Here is a 13,118-nt window from a genome sequence, read left to right as displayed (position 1 = left end):
CCCCATGCTGTATGGGCGTTCAGGGTATCAGGTGAGTGCAGAGTCCACTGGCACAGACTGTGTCCCTTTTTTGTGACTGTGACTTCTGGCATTGTGTCCAGGTGTCTCACACATGCTATGTACTGTAGGGGGGATCCCAGGGGGGGGAATGCCTGATGTCTCCCAGCCAGAGCATGCAGTGGTGCATGTCTGCCATCCTCACTTGCATCGTGTTTACTGTGACAATCACTGCATGGTGCATGCCACATTCTGCCTGTCTTATCCTCCTGGGAATGTTGCCTCTACAGTCCTCATGTGATTATGTGGTCAGCCCAGTGTGACAGGTGACTGTACCCACAGATGTGTGTTAGTTCTGTGTACCTGTGCTGAGAGTGTCCACATGATGTGTTCGTACCCTGGACATGGGTGTGTGTGTAAGTCCCCTGTCATGTGTGTGGGTGCATATGTGGAGTGTAGCACCCCAGCTGCATGAGGGATGGATATACCCTGGCCATGTGATGTGAGCAGGGAGCAGTGCTGTGTGTCTGACGTGCAGAGCCAGCCCCACACCTGTGAGCCCCCCCCAGTCTAGTGGCACATGTGCAGAGTGAGGTTTGTCGCTGCATTTGGCAATGGCAGGTGAATGTCCTGTGCCTGTGTGTGTCTGTGTACTCTGCTGCGGTAGCGTCAGTGGCCTGTGGCATGTGACTGCTTAGAGGTGCTGCACATTATCCTGGTGTAGCTTGTGATGCACAGTGTGAGCCTGGATCATTGATTGTGTAGTTGCCCTCATTCCACCTGTGTCCTTTCAATGGCACGTACTGCTTTTGCCCTTCCCCAGAGGATCATGTCCCTATGACAAAGGTGCAATGCGTTGGATGCATACTATGCCTTGTTGTAAACAGCAAATGTGTTCTAATATGTGTCTCTGTGACATGTGCCAGGTGTATTGATGTAGTGTCACTTGTTCATCCTCACAGGTAGGCGCCTCTGCCAAGGAGCAGATATGGCTGACCGCCGTCAGCGCCGTGAGGAGTGCGGATGGTCGGAAGCGGCGCCTGTCCCAGGTGAGGAAACGCTGGCAGGATATCCGGTGCTGGACGCGGAGGATCGCACGGGTCCTGCTGGGGGACTCACCTGAGAGCCATAAGAACCGTGGGCGCCGCCGACTGACCCACATCCACAAGCGTGTGCTGCCGGTGGTCTTTCCAGACTTGGAGAGGCGCTTACAGGAGATGCAGCAGCAGGAAAGGGGTAGGTACTAGTGTGCTTGTGGTGTTTCACCCGCATTTGTAAGTGCACAGTTGCATGGATACACTGCCAGGGTTTAAAGGTGCTGTGCAGATCCAGTTACCCACTGTATAGCTGGGCTCTCCTGCCTCCCTTCCCCTCCTTGCAATGTGCTCCCTGGTCTGTGTGTAGTCACTCCTTCACAAGGTTATCTAGGCTGGCACTTTCTCCACTTGAACTATGCCTGTAGCATCATGTGTGGGGGTGGTGTGTAACCGGTTTTGGGACCTTGCCTGTGCCCTGTCCAGTTCAGTACATGTGGGTTCCATGTCAGTTGGCACTGATGCTGAGTCCATACATGGGAGTTAGTCTCACAAGTGTCATGCCTTACAGTGCGCATGTCCTATGTTGTGGCCTGTGACATGATGTGCATGAGTGTGCGATACGCATAGTGCAGGGATGGTGGCGTGTGTTGCAGTCATTCCCATTCAGGACCATGGAGCTGTGTTGCCACTACTGTCCCCTGGGGCATATTTTCCGAGGTGTCATGTGTGTCATCACAAAACGTGGACACTCTCAGTGTCTACAGCATAGGTTGTGCTCTGTGCCATTGTCCCCTGGCACCATGTATATTGACGTGAAATGTAGTACAAGTGTCCACTGTACAGCCTGACCTGATTTTCCTTGTTCATAGTCACAGTGGCCAGTGCCTGTGTGTCTTGTTACAATCATCTGATGCTGGCCATTTGTATATGATTATTTGGACAGGCGCACCTCGGGTATTTGGCGTCCAATCTTGCATTTATGCATCCCCTGTGTATTTCACCCAGACTAAGAGGTGTACGTGCCACCTGTGTCTCAACAGATTGTCTCATGTAGGGGGTGGTTGGTGCGGGGCAAGCCTACATGTCAAAACCTGAAATCTCCTTGCTAGTTCTGGCCAGTGTGTGATGTTTGGCTGGACATACATTCAAGGTGCAGTGAGCCAGTCATGTTGGGCATGTTTTCAGTATTACCTATGCAGCATGTGCCTCAAGCTCATGGATTTGGTCCCTCCTCATCCCTATTGTCGGCAACGCTGTGTGGTGCAGATGCAGTGCTGGATTGTCCCCAGGGCCTGGCTCCTCTGTCAAACTCCATTTCATGTCATTTGCTATTGTGTCATGCTCTCCATGGGTTTTCATTGGCATGGTGGGTCAACCAACTGTGTGTTGCATGCCCTACATCTGTACCTTGTTTTGTAGATGTTACTGATCTTACTTTTCAGGCTATGCACTGTAACTTAAGTAGATTGGACTCATGTGACATATGTATACAGGTGTGTGATTAATTGCTGTCTCTTCACCTTGCCCACAGCATCGTCAGGGGACACGGAGGGAGACATGAGCACAGACGGAGCGGAGGGACCGAGCACCAGTGCCAGCGTTGACATCGTGGCTGGCACATTTAGTGGTACAGAGGCGGAGGAGAGTGAGGCCGAGGACCTGTCCACTGGCACCACCGAATATGAAGCGGACGGGTCCGAGGATGATCTCTCCGAGTGGGCGGAGGCTGCACCACCAGCTGACAGCGGCACAACATCGCACCCCGCCCCCTCCATTGCCATCAGCCGCCTCCCACTTGCTCGTGTCCCTTCCCAACGTCCACGGTCACCACATGTCTCCTTCCTGCCAGGCACCGCACCCCCTGCCCCTGTCTCCACTGCTGCCGCCAATGCCGAGTCTGTGGACATCCAGCGGCAGTTGCAGGTTGGTCAGGCTGCGATCCTTAATGTCATCCATGGCCACAGCCAAGTGCTGCACAACATGGAGGTATACTTGGAGGGCATTTTGTCATCGCAGGCTGACCAACGGCAGTTGCTGAGGTCCATAGACTCGACACTGACTGCAGCAGTGGGTCTCCTGCAGCGCTACGTCTCACCCCCTACCCCTGCCCCATCCACACTTCCCACTCCCATGCCTGTCCCACGTACACCCAGACGTACGCATGCACACACCACAACAGACACAGGCACCACACCAGCAGGGAAGGTCATACGCACACCTCCTGGCACGCACACACAGGGTGAAGTAGGCACACCCACTGGGTCGGGGGGCAAACGTAAGACACGCAGCCAGAGTGGGAGTCCGCATTCCACCCAATCCACTCCCTCCAAATCCCCTCCCCTCAGCTCTCCTGGCCACATATCACACAAAGACTCCTTCATGGCCGCTCTGTCCCTGAGCCCCACAGTGACACCACCCCGCAAGCGGTCAAGGGAGTCCCCGGTCAGGGTGGTTGATTCCCCCCCCCTGTCTACACCCTCCCCCAGTGGCGCTGCGACCCATCCCTCTGACCCCCCCCTCCTTGGGGCCTGTGGTTCCTTCGGGTGCAGGGGATTCCCTGGAGGACCTTGCTAAGGTGTGCAGCGAGATCCTGGCCTCCGCCTTTGGCCCTGCCCCACCCCCTGTGGTGGAGTCCTCCATCCCTGCACCCACGACGCCTACCCTTCGCCCTCCTGTCCCTGCGGTGCCTGGTTCTTCCCCCCCACATGATGCCCTCACCCCTGTGGAAGACGACGGAATCTAACTGTGCAGGCAAGCTAGGGGACACGCATCCCACTGTGTCTCCCATCCAGCTGTGACTTCTGGAATGCCCTATGGGCTTTGTAAATATTGAACTTCCTACAAACAAGACTTTTTTGGTTCATGCTGAATAAAGCAATTTATTTTTGTCCTCTTGGAACACTACTGCTTTGCTGGTATTGCTGTTGGTGGGGCTGCTACATGGTTTTGGGTGGTGTTCATGTGTTCGGTGTGTGGGAAATGTAGTAGTGTGCTGGTCATAGGGGGGACCCTGGTATCTGTGTGCCATCACACGGTGTTAGCTAGGTTTCTCTGTTCATGTAAGCAGTTACAGCATGGTGAAATTGTCCCAAGGTGTATTCCTTCCTCTGTGTACCCGGACATCTTCCCTGCAGGGTGTTCCCAATATTTAGCGCTGAGCTGTGTGTACATTAGCTGGGTGTGTGACGGACTCCTTCAACTTTGCACATGCATGCTGAGCGATGTCTCCACCTGCATCATTCGTGGCATCCTTGGTAGTCATTGTACTTGTGTATGTGGACTATTGACATGACTTCATGTGGACATGTTTTCTTTTCGGCGCTATGCATGCGTATACTCCCAGCCTCGCACACATGTGGTACATGTACTGCAGGGTCTTTGTGCACCTGACTGACAATTGTGGCAATTGGATCTGTGGGTACTCCACCCTTTTTTTTTTCCATGGGCAATGCTGGGAGGACTCTGCACCCACCCCTCCTGTGTCTGGGCACTGCTGGGAGTGATAGGCACCCACCCCTCCTGCGTCTGGGCACTGCTGGGAGTGATAGGCACCCACCCCTCCTGCGTCTGGGCACTGCTGGGAGTGATAGGCACCCACCCCTCCTGCGTCTGGGCACTGCTGGGGGTACTCTACACCCACCCCTCCTGTGTCTGGGCACTGCTGGGAGTGATAGGCACCCACCCCTCCTGCGTCTGGGCACTGCTGGGAGGACTCTGCACCCACCCCTCCTGTGTCTGGGCACTGCTGGGAGGACTCTGCACCCACCCCTCCTGTGTCTGGGCACTGCTGGGAGTGATAGGCACCCACCCCTCCTGCGTCTGGGCACTGCTGGGGGGACTCTGCATCCAACCCTCCTGTGTCTGGGCACTGCTGGGAGTTATAGGCACCCACCCCTCCTGCGTCTGGGCACTGCTGGGGGACTCTGCACCCACCCCTCCTGTGTCTGGGCACTGCTGGGAGTGATAGGCACCCACCCCTCCTGCGTCTGGGCACTGCTGGGGGGACTCTGCACCCACCCCTCCTGTGTCTGGGCACTGCTGGGACGACTCTGCACACACCCCTCCTCTGTCTGGGCACTGCTGGGAGTGATAGGCACACACCCCTCCTATTTAACAATATGTACGCTTAGAACATACACATGTGTGGGTTCGCTCCATGGGGGTACGGTTCATACTTACACTGTTGGGGTGGGAGTACGCTCCATACGTACGCGGGTGGGGTACGGGTCGTACTTACACTGTTGGGGTGGTGGTACAGTACGTACATACACTGTTGGGGTTGGGGTACGCTCCATGCATACGAGGTGGGGGTACGGGTCGTACTTACACTGTTGGGGTTGGGGTACGCTCCATGCATACGCGGGTGGGGGTACGGGTCGTACTTACACTGTTGGGGTGGGGGGTACGCTCCATACGTCCGCGGGTGAGGGTACGGGTCGTACTTACACTGTTGGGGTTGGGATACGCTCCATGCATACGCGGGTGGGGGTACGGATCGTACGTACACTGTTGGCATGGGGGGTACGCTCCATACGTCCGCGGGTGAGGGTACGGGTCGTACTTACACTGTTGGGGTGGGGGTACACTCCATGCATACGCGGGTGAGGGTACGGGTCGTACTTACACTGTTGGGGTGGGGGGTATGCTCCATGCATACGCAGGTGGGGGTACGGGTCGTACTTACACTGTTGGGGTGGGGGGTACGCTCCATACGTCCGCGGGTGAGGGTACGGGTCGTACTTACACTGTTGGGGTTGGGGTACGCTCCATGCATACGCGGGTGGGGGTACGGGTCGTACGTACACTGTTGGCATGGGGGGTACGCTCCATACGTCCGCGGGTGAGGGTACGGGTCGTACTTACACTGTTGGGGTGGGGGTATGCTCCATGCATATGCGGGTGAGGGTACGGGTCGTACTTACACTGTTGGGGTGGGGGGTACGCTCCATGCATACGCGGGTGAGGGTACGGGGCGTACTTACCCTGTTGGGGTGGGGGGTACGCTCCATACGTCCGCGGGTGAGGGTACGGGTTGTACTTACACTGTTGGGGTTGGGGTACGCTCCATGCATACGCGGGTGGGGGTACGGGTCGTTCGTACACTGTTGGCATGGGGGGTACGCTCCATACGTCCGCGGGTGAGGGTACGGGTCATACTTACACTGTTGGGGTGGGGGTACGCTCCATGCATACGCGGGTGAGGGGACGGGTCGTACTTACACTGTTGGGGTGGGGGGTACGCTCCATGCATACGCGGGTGGGGGTACGGTCCGTACATATCCATACCCACGCTGTGGAATGCTTGTGCGGGCCGTACCCAGGCCTTTGCCACGTGGGTACGAGCCGTCCTGCCATTGTTGGGGTGACGTAGGTGTGGGCGTGGTACGACTCGTACCCACGCTCTTAAGGCGTGGGTACGGGACGTACCTGTATTGTTGTGTTGCCGGTTCGCGTCGTCAAGCACTTCCGTTGTGGCCGTCGCTGGCTTTGCTGGACACGCCCCCACCCCCTCGTAGTGACCAGGGCCTGAGGGTCAGGTATGTCCAGGGCATGTGTGCTGTGTGACTTTGGTGGGGGTTTTGTGGCCTGCCCCTGGTCCTGCCACCCCCCCCCCTTTCCCCCCTCCCTTTGTTGTTCTGACCTTCTGCGGCGTCTGCGTCCGAACCTGTAGAGGAGGTCGACTGCTATGAGGGCCGGGATGACACGTAGGTTCGGGTCCATGTCTGTCCGTCGCGTACAGGTACTCCTTGTTCGCGTCATACTGATTTCCCGGCACTTTTTGGCAGCCGGAAAATATTGTCCGTGCGGGATGACGTCGGTGCGAATCGTAATTCCTGGTTCGTGAATGGCAGGCTGCGTGCGTCCCTACGTCTCGTCGGCGCTTTCCCGGATCGCATTTGTATGTTTATTTTCGTCGGTCGGGGTTTTGTACGATTCGTACGGAAATGGTGTTTCCGTGCGAATCATAATTCCATGGTTGTATATTTTGACGACCGGGTACGCGTCGGATGGAGAATATGCTCCGTCCGACGGTTCGTACCCGGGTTTTACAGGATCGTAATCGGCACCTTAGTCTTTTAATGGCAACACCAGTTGGATTTCATTTGATCAGACCCAACCGCTTTGGCTAAAGTGGGGGTGGGTTAGCGATAATTTACTAGAACCAATTCAAAGTAGCATTTGACCCACATCAGGAAGTTCTGGATTATGAAGCGGCTGCTTTCAAAAAGTAGAACCAACCAACCAGTACATCTTCAATCGGGAACTCATCTATTGTCTCCCTGGCATGAGGTCCACTTTCATAAGCAATATTAGTCAATTGCTTGATATTATGACAGATTTGCCTGATTTTACCATAATGTGTGATTTTAATTTTCATCTTGAGAATTTTCAGATGAAGATTCGGTCAATCTTTGTGACACGTTGGCCAGTTTCGGTCTTCCCCAAGTGGTAAAGGGCCCACTCACTCGACAGGTCATCTTCTAGATGGCATTTTTTCAGACAATCCTAATTTATCTTTCTCATCATCCATCCCGCCAGTATGGTCTGACCATGCAGCAGTTATGTTTCAGCTAAATCGTGCCACTAAGGTTCCAACTAACCAAGCCTGCATGGCTTGTAGGAGCCATCAACCTTGGCACAAAATCAACTCTGATTAACTAAATCTCTCAATCAATACCTGAAACGAGCTTGGATCTTAACAATATCCCTCTTATTTTTAACCAACGGATTAACAGTACAATCAATCATCTAGCCTTGATTAAACCATGCAAAAAATCACAGAGAATATCAATCAAAACCCTGGTTTGATGACTCACATAGAGTACAAAAGCAAATCTATTGGTGGCAAGAAAGGAAATGGCGCGTCTACTACAATCCGCGAGACTGAGATCAACATAAAAGGCCATCTCAATCTATAAAGACATGATCATGAAAGCCAAATCACACTATTTAAGAGCAAAAAGTCAGTCCTTAATCAATTTTTCTAAAGAACTTTACACGTAATACGACAATTTACAAAGGCTCCCAATCCCAAAAATGATTTCTTTGATCAAATCTTTTGTGATGAACTAGCAGTATTTTTTAGATCCTAGGCTGAGACCATCTATAGTGCACTTTCATTTAATGCATCTTTCTCCTCTTTCTCTGAAGAACAAGATAGTAAGAAGGATCAGGCAACAATAACCTCTACTCCTTTGAACAACTTTGCCCCTCAAGATACCAGCTCGGAAGGATATCCGGAGCATAATAAAACCGTAACATCTCTTTCCACCTTATCCACTACTATGATTCAAAAATTACATAGTGAGGTCAAGTCAGGTTCTCCACTTGACACTTGCCCCCTAGAATTCTCGACCTTGCACCAGAGACGGTAGGTAAGTATCTTACTAATATTTTCAATAGGATACTCGAGACAGGTATTGTTCCAAAGAAATGGAAGAAAGCATCCATACTCCCTCTCTTAAAAAACCCAGATTAGAAGCTAAAGATCCCAACAATTATTGCACCATCTTGTGCCTCCCCTTTCCAGCGAAGGTGATAGAGGTGGCTATAAACATCAAATCGTCTGGGTTCATTAGGAGCAATGGCTTCCTGGATATCACCCAGTTTGGCTTTAGAAGCCAACATAGTACTGAATCGGTCCTTAGCACAGCCTCAAAAGAACTTAGACAGACCTTAGAAGCAGGTGGGAATGCTGCTTTGGTCTTATTGGAGCTCTCTGCAGCATTCGAAAAAGTAAATCAACGTCTTCTTGTGGACCATCTGTCTTCCCAGGGTATTAAAAGCAAGACCCTCCAGCTCTTAAGGTCCTTTCTTTCTGTTCAGGAGCAGTTGGTTGCCTTAGAGGAGTTCTCCTTCCCAACTTTTTCATTGCCTTGTGGGATTCTGCAGGGTTCATCCTTGAGCCTCACACTTTTTAACATATCTGTGACCCCCCTGGCAAAGCTGATCAAATCATTTGGGTGTACAGTAGTGTTCTACACAGACAACACTTAGGGCCCGATTCACAGAACAAACTTAAGACAAAATCCTAAACTTAGTACCATTTTGGTATTCACAGAATGCACTTACTACTTCTGGTATTCACAGAATGAACTTACTACTTTTGCGATTCACAGAATAAACTTACTACTTTTGCTATTCACAGAATGGATTTAGGACTCCTAACTTTACGTCCGCACTCGGGCCGGAGCTTCCGGCCCAGAGCCGGAGCTTCCGGCTCGGAGGCGGAGCTTCCGGCCCGGAGGCGGAGCTTCCGGCCCAGAGGCGGGGCTTCCGGGCCGGAGGCGGGGCTTCCGGGCCGGAGGCGGAGCTTCCGGCCAGGTGAGGAGATTTAGCCATGGCCAAAATCTCCACCTCTGGGCCGGAAGCTCCGCCTCCGGCCCGGAAGCTCCGCCTCTGGCCCAGAAACCCCGCCTCCGGGCGGAAGCTCCGCCTCCGGGCCGGAAGCTCCACCTCCGAGCCAGAAGCTCCGCCTCCGGGCCGGAAGCTCCGGCCCGAGTGCGGACGTAAAGTTAGGAGTCCTAAATCCATTCTGTGAATAGCAAAAGTAGTAAGTTTATTCTGTGAATCGCAAAAGTAGTAAGTTCATTCTGTGAATACCAGAAGTAGTAAGTGCATTCTGTGAATACCAAAATGGTACTAAGTTTAGGATTTTGTCTTAAGTTTGTTCTGTGAATCGGGCCCTCTGATTGTGGTGTCTGTGGCCAGTAACCCAGAAGATACTGCCACCAAATTACACGATTGTTTGATACAGATTGGAAAATGGATGTCCCAAAATGACCTAAAATTAAACTCCAATAAAACAGAGCTATTACTGTTTGGCAAAGAGTTATCTTTCTGGTCTTCTAGATGGTGACCTAAAGAATTCGGCACAATGCCTATTCCTGTCCCTAAAGCAAAAACCCTAGGAGTGGTCTTTGATAATAACTAACCCTGGGCGCGACACTACGCTTCGCCCACGTAGTGTACGTAGCGCTGCCTGCTTCGCAGTTTTCGAAGTAGGCGAAGCAGGCAGCGCCTACGCACACTACGTGGGCGAAGCGTAGCTGCCTGCCGCCCACCACCCGCCTCCCGCCCGCCGTACTTTTAAAAGAAAAAATTAATTTGTAATAAAGGAAATTAGGCACTTACCTGACGCGCGGCGTCTCCCGGGGCTCCCTCTTCCTGTTTTTCAATTTTCCTGACTAATGCGCATGCGCGGACGCCCGCGCATGCGCATTTCTCGCAAGAAATGCGCATGCGCGGGCGTCCGCGCATGCGCATTTGTCAGGAAAATTGAAAAACAGGAAGAGGGAGCCCCGGGAGACGCCGCGCGTCAGGTAAGTGCCTTTACTTTGCTTTATTACAAATTAATTTAATCTTTTAAAAGTAGGGTGGGTGGGTGGCGGGTGGCGCGTAGTGGGGCTACGCGAAGCGCGTAGTGTGCGTAGATTTGGGCACACTACGTGCTGCTTCACGTAGCCCCACTACGCCCACTACGCCCACCCTTAATAATAACCTCTCTTTTGAGGGACATATCAGCATTATTACATCAGGATCTTTTTACTTGATCAAAACGCTGAGGAAAATTTTACTGTTCATTCCGACAGATCTAAGGAAAGGCATAGTCTCCACTCTCAATATCTCAAGAATAGACTACTGCAATGCATTCTTCATTAATATCAAGACTTACAAAAAATGCAAATACTTCAGAACGCGGGCACTAATTATTTTGGGAATTCCCAAATTTCAATCTGCTTCCCAAGGTCTTGCACAGCTTCACTGGTCGACTGTGAAGAAAATAATTGAATTCAAGGCGCTCTGTATTGCCTTTAAGGCACTTTATGGGATGGGACCAAAATATCTCAGACATTGTTTTAAATGGTACCTGCCCAGCAGACTTCTCAGGTCATACTCAGCTCAAATCCTAGTGGTTCCAAAATTAAAAAAAAAACATTAAATAGCTTGGAAGTAGCTTTATCACCTGCACCCCTATACTCTGGAAAGCAATGCCTTTTCATCTGGAAGAAAAAACTGAGCTTAAAACGTAACTCTTTAATAAAATTTTGTATTACGATCTATTTCTCAGAGCTTAGTACCTAGACACCTCAGGGTAATAGCATGCTCTATAAATTTAATTTCCTTTTTATTTTATCGTGCAGCCAGGTAACACGTCGATCCAAAGAGTGCTGTAGCTGCGATACAAGGATCCCGTTGACGAGGGATTGTGATGTGAAGTCCGGCATCAAGGATGCGTTCCATACTCAAGGTGATGCGTCAATCCCGAGGAGCTATGAGGCAGCGATGCAAGAACATTCGTTGTCAATGAGGCTGCCATCGTTAATGGGGTTTATGATGCGGGGACCTGCATCGGGAAAGCCTTGGACAGGTGGCAGTTCCAATATGGGCTATGAGGTCAATTCGGAGCCCTTGCCTAAGGAGAATCTTCACAGCAGAAGCGATGCGTCGGTTTTGCTCGAAGTTGCACTGTGGAGCAGAGGAGATGTGTTGGTTCTGCTGAATCCACAGATGGGCTGGCAGAGCATCTTGAGGCCCACTTCCAAGGGTCCAGGACCGCTGTGGCACCACTTGGCAGGGTAGGACTCCCAGATGGGGGAATCCAGGTGCTAGGTTCAAGGCTATAGTCAGGAGGCAAGCAAACTAGCCCTGGGAGTAACTTTGGAGTCCTAGGTTCAACAGATGCAGGTCTGGTCCTTCTCGCCCAGGCAAGAGGGCAGCAGGCAGCAGATCAGTGCAGCAAGACATCAGTCCATTAAGGCAGTAGTTTAGCAGGGCAGCAGTTAAACAGCAGAGCAGTCCTCCTTGCTGGCAATGTATCCACAGGTCTAAAAGTGTACTGAAGAGGTGGTCTATGAGGTCAAAAATGTATACCTGGTGTCCTTCCTCTTGAAAGTGGGAGAAGCTTCTAGAAATTATCTTTGAAGTGCACACGCTTCCTGCCTTCCCTGCCCTGGCTCCAGACTAACTTAGGGGGCATGCAGCCTTTTGTGTGGAAGCAGAACACTGCTCATTCAAGTGTGAGTAGGACTGTGCCCAGCTTCACCCTCTAATCCTGCCAGTGATGGCCCATTCAGGCACACCGAAGCTCTCGATTGCGTGTGGTTGCCTTGGAGGAATACACAACTGTCAGCTACACCCAGTCATGTGACCCAGGACAGGCTACAGGCTCTAAATGATTAAGGCAGGAAAATGACAACAAAGTGGCATTTTTAGAATTGTAATATAATATCCGACTTTACCATGAAAGTGGATTTTTCATTACAGTTCCAAAGACACCAAACATTAACTGGTTACCTGCTCCCATTCAGAAATGATCATGTATTAAATGTTATAAGGTAACTCCAATGTTAGCTTGTAGAAGAGAGGCTCCTTTCAGCAGTGGAAAATGAAATTAAGATTTTTTTCACTACCAGTACATGTGAAAAGGTACATGTCTAACCTTTTAAAAACACTGCAGCCGGCCCCTCCAGGCTGTCTAAAGTATACCCTAGGGGTGATTTATTTGTGTTAAAAAGGAAGGCTTGGGTCATGTAAAAGATTTTTTTTGCCAGGTCAAAAGGGCAATTTAAAACCACACACTCACAGGCTGCAGTGGCAGGCCTAAAACATATTTAAAGGGCTGCTTAAGTGGATGGCACAATCAGTGTTGCAGGCCCACTAGTAGCATTTAATTTACAGGCATTGGGTACAGGCAGTACCACATTACTAGAGACATACAAGTAAATTAAGTATGCCAGTTGGGGATAAGCCAATGTTACCATGTTTTAAAGAGTGAACACATGGATGTTAGTACTGGTTAGCAGTGGAAAAGTGTGCAGAGTCCTATGGTCAGCAAAAACGAGCTCAGCAAAAATAAGAGGAGGAAGGCAAACATTTTGGGGGAAGACCACACTAATGCTGACAGGTCAAACAGTAACATATAGAAAATGACAAACAAAATTCAGTCTGTGGCATCCTCCACTCAGAGAAGCATCCTCCATCCTGCTGCTGATGCATCAATCTTGCCCCCAAAATGGCTGAGGGACTTGATGAGAAGGCATTTCTTCACTGCGATTGAATTCAATTTCTTTAGTGAGAGAG

The sequence above is a fragment of the Triturus cristatus genome, chromosome 6 (genome assembly GCF_964204655.1).
Source record: "Triturus cristatus chromosome 6, aTriCri1.1, whole genome shotgun sequence".
NCBI lineage: Eukaryota > Metazoa > Chordata > Amphibia > Caudata > Salamandridae > Triturus > Triturus cristatus.
The sequence above is the reverse complement of the archived record's forward strand: the minus strand, read 5'-3'. Positions refer to the sequence as shown.